Source organism: Typha angustifolia, chromosome 7 (assembly GCF_048772165.1).
Source record: "Typha angustifolia cultivar Huaian chromosome 7, ASM4877216v1, whole genome shotgun sequence".
Lineage (NCBI taxonomy): Eukaryota > Viridiplantae > Streptophyta > Magnoliopsida > Poales > Typhaceae > Typha > Typha angustifolia.
In genome coordinates this window covers 1842156-1854867 of record NC_133245.1, presented here as the reverse complement: position 1 = coordinate 1854867, position 12712 = coordinate 1842156, and the positions used below count along the sequence as shown (strand labels likewise).

The 12712-nt window shown below is 39.2% G+C and overlaps 1 pseudogene; it reads right to left on the bottom strand.

Moving 5' to 3' along the window:
• Window positions 1-2388: 2388 nt before the first annotated feature.
• On the bottom strand, window positions 2389-10778 carry LOC140762105 (uncharacterized; annotated as a pseudogene).
• Window positions 10779-12712: the final 1934 nt, after the last annotated feature.

Here is a 12712-nt window from a genome sequence, read left to right as displayed (position 1 = left end):
ATGGTTTATTTTAGCGTAGGTGACAGTAAAATGTCAATTTGTCAGTATTTCACTTTTACATAGAAACATCGAAAAGCTTATTTTATAAAATACTAAATTTTTCGACGTTTTACTTTTAGTAAATACTGAATAATTTAATATTTTATCGGAAATTTTTTTGAAAATCAAACAAAAATTTGGAGATCATTTTTTTTTCTCCATAAATTTTTCTCATAACCTCATGGTCTATAGACTATAGATCTTTTCCAACTGATAGAGTTTTTCTATTTATCTGTAATAATATATTTTATGATTAAAATAATATTAAAGTCTTTGACTTGCCAATTAATTGACTGGGCTAGCTTCGCTCGTGCTAAAGGTTGCTTCTCGTTGACATACAAATACCTCATTTTTCACAGCTCTAACTTTAGATGAGAGATAGGGTTTGAGAAAGAAAGTAAACGCGAAGAAATTAAGGCACCTTTTCCATTGCTTTGGAAGGGAACGAAGCATGAACCCGTTTGGTTGAAGAACGGAGACTTATATTTATAAATTATAAGTCTCTTATTAAAAGTTTGTATTCAAACCACTAAATTTGGAATAATTAATATCGCATGATTAATGATCATGTGGCATTAATAATACTATGGATATCAAATTCCATATCTATTCTAGTATTCCAATCAAATAGAAAAAAAATAAGTATAACAAAATTAATAAATTATTATACTCTTCAACCAAAACCAAACGAGGGCCAAAGGAACAAGAACCTTTTTAGGCCGAGTGCAGCCTAAAATATAACTTATCATGGGTCCAACCTTCTTGGGCCATATCCAGCCCATCTCCAGTCTTTGGCCCGACACAGCGAGCCAGAACAGATACAGTCCTCAGGCTCTGCGATCTCTTTCTCCCATGCTCTCTTCTCTAGTTCCCTTTTTCTATCGTCATCTGCATATTAGCTCATCAACAAAAGGAGTTCAAGGTTCTCTGTCACTAGGATCTAATTTGTTCATCATTTTTATTGGAAGATAGATTCTAAGTCAACACTTTAATTAATAATTAATATAATGTATTTTAACTTGTTTAACCTTTCTAAATGAACTAACTGCCTTATGTCTGCTGCATGAGAAACACTCCATCAATCACAGTGTGGGTACATAATACATCGCCAATTACTTACCTAAAGCAAAAGAATTCTCGCACCATGGATATGCAGATGATGTCTCAGTCTAAAGTAGAAAATAATTTTGTTTAAGTAGCAGATATTAATTAAATTTTGTGTGGTCTTCTTGAATACGAGTGACCAATTGACATTCTCTCCTCTTCCCAAAAGAAAGAATTACAACGATGCACAGCACGACTTTACGGAAGATAATATACAAGGTTGATAGCAAAAGAAGAACGCCATTATTGAACAGAATGCATAAACCAGAGTAGCAAATTACATTTGTTTTCTCCTCTAAGCAGCCAAGAAGAGGCAGACACAACCAAATACCGCAATTGAAGAGAATTTCGGCAGTCTTAAATTTGAGCATCTTCTTTTCTCTTATGGCCCAGTTGGCAACATGAGATGAGAGGAGTATTTTTGAGATAAACTTTCCTTTGTCCCAGAAAAAATGAAACCAGACACGGGTGTTAGCTAACTGGGATAAAAATAAAATACGATGAACTCTGTTTATTATGGTTTTTGTTACGTTTTTTGTCACAGTTTTTAGAATGAAATGAGAACTCTTAACAAAATGGGTGAGTACTTATGGTGATCTATGGTTTCATTTTTTGAAGATTAGATTCATATTGAATATTATAATGCTATAAGACTATAATATTGTTAGTAATATTTTATAGTATATATGCAGTAAAAATATTTTAGTATATAAATGCCCTTTTTTATATTATTTATTAAGGTATTAAATTACGATGAATTCAATCAAATTATTGTGAAATAAAATAATAGATACGTATTTAAATTAAACCACAGAAAGGGCAACAAGATCATTTTTGTCTCTTATTCCATCTATCAAAACCAAACACCATCATATCTCTTATTTTTATTGAATATATTATTATCTTTATCCTTATCACAAATAAATCTCTATTTTATTTATATTCTAATTTTTTCTAATCTTATAACTAAATGGGCGCTATGTGTGAAAACATTAGATTTTCACCTGCATAAAATTCACAACCACAAGTAAAGCCAAGAACAACTTACAGCAAAGTACCTAAACAAACTTAGTATATATATATAAATCGATTGTTACTTTCACCCTAAACAAACAACAACCGAGATATGAACCCATAAAACAAAATCTCTACAAATGAGATGGTCAAAACTTGCAAGATAAGCTCACAAAAGAAAACGAGAAATAAAATAAAAGATGACTAATCTTTTATTTAGTAAAACTCCAACATTATATCTTCTTTCCTTCTCTCGCTCTCCAAAATGGCACCAACGAAGAAGAAACTGATCTAGAGACTCACACACTTAAGTCCTCTTATACACACTTACTTAGTCACATAACTAAACAATGCCATAATAAGAATAGACAAACTATTTCCAAAGTGTACCTTGATAGTAGTACGGCAATTAGAAATTAGAAAAGAGAAATATCAAGACACTAATATCCAACAGCAGTCATCACGGTGGAAATTGTGGCATCGCTGGAAGCCATGGTCGAGCAGGAGGAAGTAGTTGGGTGACCAGAAGCTGAGCTCGGAAACCCTGCTGTAGACATGGACATTATTTCTTGAACATCCATGGGCGGCGGAAAGAACATGAGCACTGGCATTGTGGGAGGTAAAGTCGGCAGTGGCATCTCTAACTTGAGAGCACTAATGGCCTGTCTAATGGAAGGCCGCGCAGTGCAATCTGGGTGCGCACACCACAACCCCACCACCATCAACCTCTCTATCTCTTCTTCCACTTCCCTCTCTCTGTTCTTTAACCTTGCGTCCGCTGCTTCAAGAATCGCCTTCTTCCCGTAAAGATCCCAAACAGATTCCACCAACCTCACCTTTCTCGGATCCTCGTGGGCCTCAAGGGGCCTTCTTCCGCAGGCGAGCTCGAGCGCCAATATCCCGAAACTGTACACATCGGACTCCTTGCTGGCCCTACCGGTGATGACGCATTCTGGCGCCACGTAGCCCATGGTCCCAGCGAGAACTGTTGTTTGGGAACCGTGGCCGTGGTCGACGAGCCTCGCGAGGCCGAAGTCGCCGAGCTTAGCGTGGAAGGCCGAATCCAACATCACATTGCTCGGTTTGATGTCTCGATGTAGCACGCAGCTCTTCCATTCTTCGTGGAGGTAAAGCAAGGCCGAGGCCAAGTCGAGGGCGATGTTGTACCTCAAGGACCACGTTAAGAACTTCCCCGTGGTTGTGTAGAGGTGGGAGTCGAGGCTTCCGTTGGGCATCAGCTCGTAGACGAGGAGGAAGTCCCCGCGGTTGTGGCACCAACCGACGAGCTGCACGAGGTTCCGATGCCGTAACTGGCTTATAATCTTTACTTCGGCGATGTACTCCTTCCTCCCTTGCTTCGACCCCTTTGAGACTCTTTTTATTGCTACGTCAAGGCCAAGATCCTTCAAGAAACCCCTGTATACTGCTCCAAAGCCTCCTTCTCCGAGCTTGTCCTCCTCGGCGAAATCCTTCGTCGCCGCGACCAGTTCGCTGTAACAGAACCTCCTCGGTCCCTTCTCTTTTTCAAACTCATCATCGATGGATTCATCATAGTTTTGGTTGTCATGTTCTTCTTGCCCTGGTGTTCCTCTGCTGGCCTTCTTCCGCCGCAGAACAGACAAAATTAAGAAACCCACCAAAGACACCAAGACTCCAATGGCAACGATCAACCCAATTATTAACTGAGCCTCACTTCTACTGTTCTCCTTCCTCTTCCTCAGAGAGTCGGGTAAGCTCTGTTGCAATAAGTTTGGCGAGCTAATATTTGACGAACTAAATTCCCAATATATGATCTGATGAAGCTCGGCAGCAGAACCCGTGCTAGCGGAGAACCCGATCGCTACATTCTCCGGCAGTAATTCTCTAAGATCGACGGTATGAGAGAGGCTGGAGTTGCCACTGAAGATTGGGTTGTTCTCGTAGGTCAAGAAAACGCTCAAATTTTTCGTGGTAGCGTTGTAACTGATCCAAGCGTTTGCCGTCGATCCATTGGTCATGTTAGTATTCCACGTGACATTAGCAACAGATACGATAGAGTCGACGTCGATACCCACATGATTCGGGCTCGGATCCCAGTAGTTCTGGAAGGTGTCAAACTCTACAGCTACCGTCTGGTTGTTGGTGCCGGGCTTGCTTCCATCTTTTACACCTTTAAAAATGCCTAGGTTGCAGCCCATGGAATCTTCGGGGGTACTCGATGGGTAAGTGGTGAGGAAGAAAGTCAAGCCGTCGGCGGGAACACTTGTACCTGTAGCGTTGATGATGAATTGGAAATGGGTTGTGAAGTCAGCTACCTTACCAGTGGCTTTGTCCCACAGGGGAACCGGGTCCCTGTAGATTGATCGGCCAGTGCTGTATTTGATGCTGCCACCTAAAGAATCCTTGGTCAGCCGGATGAATTTGTTGAAGAAGGCGTCACCGTCGAGTTTGATCAGGTCCGGCCCACTATTGGTGCTGGAGTCAGTGAAGTTGAACTTGAAGTTCAGCGAGCTTGTAGGGACGATAGTAGAGGAGAAAAGGAAAAAGTAGACGGCCAAGAAGCTGATAATCCTTCCTTTGCCGGGAAACATGGCCGGAAAATGCACGGAGCGACTCTGGTGTCTGCTGACACAAAAGTAGAGTAGCTTCGTTTCCTCCTCTTACTAAAACTATAAAGGGAGAAGAACAAAACAGAGCAGACCGATGGTTGACTCCCTGTTTGACTATGGTAATGGGGGAGATAGGCTTGCACAAATTGGGTATAATCGTGTCACACGCTACAGACGTTCTTTTTAATATTTAAGAAAGAAAATGCCTTCTTTTTAATTTTACTATCTCTGTTAGAAAAATGAATTTCTTTTCATAAGAATTATTAAGTTTTACATTTCTTTTGTTTTAAATTTATTATTATTATTATTATTAAAGTTTAGACATTGCAAGTATCTCAAACAGAAAATATAAAAACTAAAACAATCAAAATTTTGACAATTTTCATAAAGAAAGATGTTCGCATTCATTTTTATTTTGGAACGAAAAATATTAAGAGTCACAAGTGAACCTTTAAATTTCTAGTTAAACCCCATGGCATTAAAAGAACAAAATTTGACTGTATAATTTAAAGTTTTCTTTTCTGCCGGTCCATTGTATTTGTGGCTGATAATAAACACGAGGGAACAAATGAATCTTTTAGAAAGGAAAGTTGTATTATAATTTTTCAAATTACCACTAAACAATCTTTAGGAAGCAAAGTTGCATTTTTTTAAAGAAGAAAAAAAAGAAAGAAAGTTGCATTTTAAGTTTTTTAATTTCCACTAAACAATCTTTATGGAAAAAATATTTTAATCTTTTTGTTCTTGATGTGACTACTATCTTACATTAGAACTTATTTTGCATCAAACCCAATTTTCTTTTCATTTAACAAAACTACTCATGTTTAATATGTTCGGATTCTATAGATAAATAAATAAAACGGGTAATGTGTAAGTATGTATTATAGTTCTTAATACAGTAAAATTGAATATTGCGACATAGAGAATTACTTTGAATTTTGAAGCAAATTGCGCAGCGCACAAAGAGACTTTAGCCACTTAAAAGAAGTACTTTACGAAGTAGAGGTCCAGTTGAGAGGAACAGAAAGATAACTACTGATAGATGAGCACTATTTAAAATAATAGTCGGAAAAATTATATGTAATCAGATCTCACCTTTTTTTTCCCCATGAGCTTTTATGGTGGAGGAAGAAGTAATATAACATCATTAAATATAATAATTATAATCAAGATATTAACGTATAATATATATCAATCATTCGATAATTATGTACATCAACGTTTCTTTCAATCGGAATCATCCTGGGACAGAAAGTAAATAAGAAAAGAAAGGTGGCGAGGAAGCTTGGAAGGAGGAAAGTAAATAAGAAACGAAAGGTGGCGAGGAAGCTTGGAGGCGGTTTTCTTGTAAACTACGAGTTGATGGGAAGTATAGTGCGCAGACAGCAAGATTCTCTACGTTGGGTGTTTGCTGTAGAGCATCTGCAGGTGGGTTGAGTTAGCACTTGGGTAGTATAGGGGTCGTAAATCTTTGGGTACAAGCAAGGAGGAAGTGTTTGTGGGGCCAGTTAAAAAGGACGAATTAATAAATTATTCATCCGAAGAAATAAGTAGAGATATACTATAGAAAAGGAGGTGATAACAAAAGGAATGGCAAGGGAAACATATATTGGTGGAGGAAACGGGAGAGGAGGATGTTGCTGGGGTTGAAGAACATAGAGAAGAGAAAGAAATGGAAGAGTGGCAGATAGCGTTGTTTTGAGAAGAGGAGGAAATCCTGGATGGGGGTACGTATACCTCTGAGAGCTTTCAAAGAAGGAGGCGAAGACAACGGTCAAGCTACTCATAATGAGCATCAGGAATATAATGCATAAAAGTCAAGAAAGGAGCATTCAGCAGATGGATGGCGGCTCAAGCCGGAAAGGTGAAGCCTATGGAGGTTTTGTTTTGAAGAGGCCAAAGGTGGAAGGTTCCTCTACTGACCTCCTTGAGACATATTCGACTTTTCAAAATATTATTAATGAGGATTTCATAGTGGAACAAATGTGAGGGCTTCTTAGAGGGGAGATTTGATTGGAGATAATATAAAACTTTTGTGGAATCTGGTCAAAAGAACTTTTTAGAAATATATTAGACGTCTGGGTAAACGTGAGGAGAGAAGAAGCAAAGAACATTTTGAATTTTGACAAAGTCCTGCCCAAAATGCAACTTCGCCACGGGCCAAAATTAGTCTGCGCCGCCCATTCAAGAAATATAGTCCTGGGTCCAAAACAGCAGAGCTCTGATACACCCCTCATGCTCTGCTATCTCCCAACGCTGCCTTAAACTCGCCCTCCTCAAGTCCAAAGCTTTATAATTCTCTTCTGCTACTGGTATCTGAGTACTAGGCCGGCAAGCAAAGGAGGTTAAGCTTCTCTGTGCGAAGCTAGCTGGTAGGAATCACCTTTGAGCATCAGAATGCATGTTCTGGAAAGGAAAGGACTTATTTTGGGATAAAATAAATTTTATCCTTATTTTCCATTGTTTGGTTGGAAAGAAAAGGATGTGTTAAAATAAAAATATGCATAGTCTAAGATGGTGTTTAATTCTAATAGCTAGACTTAAAGCATCAAAATGATTAAATTGACCTTATTATCTTTTTCCTAGTTTAATATAAATATATATTTTTTTATTTTCTTTTGGGAGAAAGATAAAAAATAATTTAAAACTTAAATATAAACATAAATTTATCTTACAAATATTGTATTATCTTCTCATGGTTATTTTAGAATTAATTGTATGCCAAATATCTAACGCTAAAGTATTTTTCATTGTAAATATATTTTAATATGTTAGAGTATATTTTTTAGTGAAAAATATTGGTAAGGTTAGTATTGGAGAAAGTAAACAAGTCATTTTGTATTTCCGAATAACTTGGTGGGATAATCTAAATTTTTAGTTTCAACTAAAAGTTAGAATACAAATATTCAGATAAACTTCCTTTATTCCATTTCTTATTCCAATCCTCTCTCTTGTTTTGACAAGGGTAGTATAACGAAGCTATTCATTTTAGAACTAGCCACTTGTTTTGCTTAACGACGAAATGAACATCTCAGAGGTAAATTAGAAATCCGCAATTCAATCACTTTTCCACATGAACATCTTTGGAACGTTCTTCGTACTGCCCACCAAGTTCGTCCACTACAACGATCTCCATGCCCTTCGGAAAGCAGTGTTCTCGCTAAGGATGGGTTTTGATGGCGACAGAACCGAGCGAGCTACAGGCATGCAAAGAGAAAAGATCTAGAAAAGATCCATATGACCCAGGTGAGATTAGCTCCTCAAAATCACAAATTTTCCGCCCTGCAATTATAATCCGGATCGGGATGGCAAAGAAGAAAGGACTATGGAACAAACGACGGGATTTAGCGCAAAACTTGGTTAGAAGGGAGTTTGGATTTGAGGGAGAGGAGAGGCGAAGAAAAGGAGGCACTATTTTATTACTTGGGATGGGAACGCAATATGAAGAAAAGGTTGCGGATCGAAGTTTTAGTTTTTTTAACCCAAAGACCTGCACAGATGCTGACTTGTCCATGGACCCGACCTTCTTGGGCCTCGCAGAAACTATCAAGAGACCCCGAGAGATCCACCAAATGTCTCTCTCAAAATTTATGTATGATCTCTATCATTGGTTTATAGGATCCATATGGTAGACATTTGTCTTTGGGCATAGCATTATTGTTAAATTTGGTTTCTATGATTCACCTGCTGTCTTTCTAAAATGAAACAAAGACTTAGGTCCCAGAATGAAGAATGCCAAATAAAATCAACTTAACGATGTACAGCACGACTTTATTGAAACAATATGTAACATTAAAAGGAAATGGAGAGTACCAAAAAACATCATTAAACAAAATGCAAAACAGGAGTAGCAAATCTTTCTTTTTCTGCCATAAGCAGACAAGCAGATGAACCGGAAGCCATAATCGACTTGGAGGAATTTGTTTGCGAGCACATGAGAATGTTAGCGTAACCAGAAGCTGGAGGAAGGAGTAGCGGGGTAACCAGAAGCCATACTCGACTTGGAGGAATTAGTAGAGTAGCCAGAAACTGAGCTTGAAATGCGCACCGTAGGCGTCATGTACGCAACTTTCTTCACATCCGCCTGCGAAGCATAGGACATCATGTGTACCGGCATCTTAGGAGGCAAAGTCGGCAATGGCACCTCTAACTTGAGAGCATTAATGACCTGCCTAATCGAAGGCCGCGCGGTGCAATCTGGATGCGCGCACCACAACCCCACAATCATCAACCTCTCCATCTCTTTTTCCGCATCAAACTCCCCGTTCAGTACCCTTCTATCCGCTGCTTCAAGTATCGCCTTCCTCCCGTAAAGATCCCAAACCCATTCCACCAACCTTATCTTGCTCAGGTCCTCGTTGACCAACAGGGGCCTTCTTCCACATGCGAGCTCGAGCGCCACTATCCCGAAACTGTACACGTCGGACTCCTTGCTGGCCTTGCCTGTGGTAACGTATTCTGGCGCCATGTCCCGGCGATAACTGTTGTCTGGGATCCATGGCCGTGGTCGACGAGCCTCGCCAGCCCGAAATCTCCGAGCTTAGCGTTGAAGGATGAGTCCAGCATCACGTTACTTGCCTTGATATCTCGGTGCACCACGCAACTCTCCCACTCTTCGTGGAGGTAGAACAAGGCCGAGGCCAAGCCGAGTGCGATATTGTTCCTCATGGACCACGTTAATAAGTTCCCTTTGGTGGTGTAAAGGTAGGTGTCGAGGCTTCCGTTTGGCATCAGCTCGTAGACGAGGAGGAAGTCACCGCGGTCGTGGCACCAACCTACAAGCTGCACGAGGTTGCGATGCCTTAATTGGCTTATGATCTTGACCTCGGCGATGTACTCTTTTCTCCCTTGCTGCGATCCCTTTGAGATTCTTTTTATTGCTACCTCAAGGCCAAGGTCCTCCAGGATTCCTCTGTATACGGCACCGAAACCTCCCTCTCCGAGCTTGCCCTCATCAGCGAAATTTTTTGTTGCGGTGGCCAGTTCGCTGTAAGCGAATCTCCTCGGCCCCCTCCCTTTCTCAAACTCATCATCGATGGACTCATCATACTCCTTTTTCTTTCGTTCTTCTTGCTCCGATGTTTCTCTCTTGACCTTCTTCCGTCGCACGATGAACCAAATTGAGAAACTCACCAAAGACAGCGAGACTCCAACGGCAGTAGCCAATCCGATTATTAATGGAGCTTTACTTCTTGTACTACTCTCCTCCATCTTTGATGAGTTGGTTTCCGATATTGACGAGCTGAAGTCCCAATATAGGATCTGATGTGTCTCGGCAAGTGTAGCCGTCGCAGCTGAGAATCCGACCGATACATTCTCCATCAGTAATTCTTTAAGATCAAGAGTATGAGAGAGAATGGAGTTGCCACTGAAGATTGGATTGTCCTCGTAGGTCAAGAAGACGTCCAAAGTTTTTGTGGTAGCGTTGTAACTGATCCAAACGTTTGCCGTCGACCCATTAGAGATGCTAGTAGGCAATGTGACATTGGCAACAGATACGCTAGAGTGGACATCGATACCCACATGATCAGGTTCCGGATCCCATTGGTTCTGGCAGGTGTCAAACTCCACAGCTACCGTCTGGTTGTTGGTGCCGCTGGTGCCATTGGGGCTTATGAAAAGTCCGAGGTTGCCGCCCGTGGCTTTATCAGGGATAATCGAAGGGTAAGAGGAGAGGAAGAAAGCCAGACCATCAGCGCTGAAAGTATCATTGGGGCCCTCGATGATGAATGTGAAATGCGTGGTGAAGTCGGCTACCTTACCAGTGGCTTTGTCCCAAAGAGGAAATGGATCTCTGTAGACAGCTCGGCCGATGCTCCAGGTCATGTCCTTTTCGGCTCCTTCCTTGGTGAGCCTGATAAATTTGTTGAAGAATGCGTCTCCCTGGAGATCGATCATGGCCGGTAGACTATGGGTGCCGGAGTCGGAAAAGTCGAACTTGAAGGAGAGTGAGCGGGCATGGGATATTATAGAGGAAAGAAGGAGCAAGTATAGGGCCAAGAAGCTACTAATTCTTGCGTTGAAGGGTAACATGGCCGGAAAAATGAATGAGGCGACTCCCGCGACGGCTGATACCAAGGTAGATTTGCTTCTTCCCCTCCTCTCTATAAGCTATAAATGGGGGAAGAGTAGAAAAAGGATCAAATCCTTGACTGTATCTTGCTGCGAACGTGGAGTTGAAGGCATTGGCTTCACAGCACCAACGTGTTACCATTAAAACACCATTTTGTTGATAAAGTTTGAACATATTTCTAGAGTACGACAGCTTTTTGTTTTTGTACTTTTATTGATTAGAACCTATTTTTACTTAAATTATCCAGCACATTTGCTGAAAGAAGGAATTAAAATAATAATAATAATAATGATAATATTATTATTATTATTATTATCATCAGCAAATTTGATTAATTCCTATTGCTCACATAATTTATTAAATTGCCTCTAAACAATCTTTTGTAAATAAAGTACTAATTTGACCTTAAAACAAGGTTTCCATACTGCCACCATAAGTTATTCTTCATATCAAGAGGAGTACTCAAATGGACCATTTGGGAAGGAATGCTGCATTCTAAGTTTATTAAATTACAACTAAACAATTTGTAAATACAATATTAATTAAACGTTCTTGATGGGACCTCATTGAATAGGGGAAATGAATAAAGAGATCTCCAAACTGATTAATGTTGAATAGGTTATATGAAGTCCTCGGCCACTCAAAAAAAACTGCGGATATCTGCATATAGAGCCGAGAGGAAGTCAAAGAGATGCCTGGCAATGCTCTAATCTCAGGTCATCCTAAGTCATCCTAACATCATTAGTAGGAATGATTAAAATCTGTTGGCAGATGAAGTTCAGTTTTCATTCGCCGGAAAAATGAATGGGGCGACTCTCAGGACTGCTGATACCAAGGGTAGACTTTGCTTCATTCCATCCTCTTTATAAGCTATAAAGCGGGGGGAAAGTAGAAAAGGAGCCGATCATAGGGTTAGCTGTATCTTGGAACGTGGAATTTAGGGCATTGGCTTCATAACACAAACGTTTTGCCATTAAAATACCACCCGGTTGATAAAGGTTGACTATGTTTCCAGAGAACGACAGTTTTCTTTTTCTTTCGTTTATTATTGATTAGAGCCTATTTATACTTAAACTATCTAATACATTTGCTGAAAAGAGGAATTAAACTAGCTTGGACATGGGTTTTGGGGTACCACCTTGTTGGTGAATGCTGACAGCCAAAACAAATTGGGTGGAAAATGTGTTAATCTGTCGACGTCCTATAAATCACGATGCCTTGATTATTATTATTATCATCATTATTATTAATTCAGCAAATATAACATATTTCTATTGTTCATAATTAGTTATTATCCATTTTGTTCAGAAAAGAAAGATATTTGCTGTCCATTGTGATTGTATTACAAGCAAGAGAAAGAAAGTGACGTTCATAAGAGAATTCCACACTGCTTAAATTTAGAAACAGTCTATAATAAAAAAATTATGATGTAGCATCTCATCAGTCCTTGATTTTTTCCCCCTTTATCTAACAACCATTATAATCAACGCACACGATAATTATACACCCTCGCCTTTTATTGATGTTGGTAGAGTGTTTGTTGGTAATACTTTATTTTAATTTTAAATAGGTTCTATCGGTGTCTGCTAATATACTGAGAGGAAATCAAAGAGACCTAGCAATGAACTCATCTCGTAAGGAAGTCATACATAGCCAAATGTGGCTCTGCTATTGCTTTAGCAAACATGACTCTGACTGAAATTTTTAAACACAAATATATATATATATATATATATATATATATATATATATATATATATATATGTTTAGTAAAATAATTTATGAATCATGTACAAATTATTGGATAATACGAGTTATTTAAATTTATATAAATTATTTAACTTATAAATATATTTATTTGTATTATAAATAATTTTTTTTATTATAAATATAT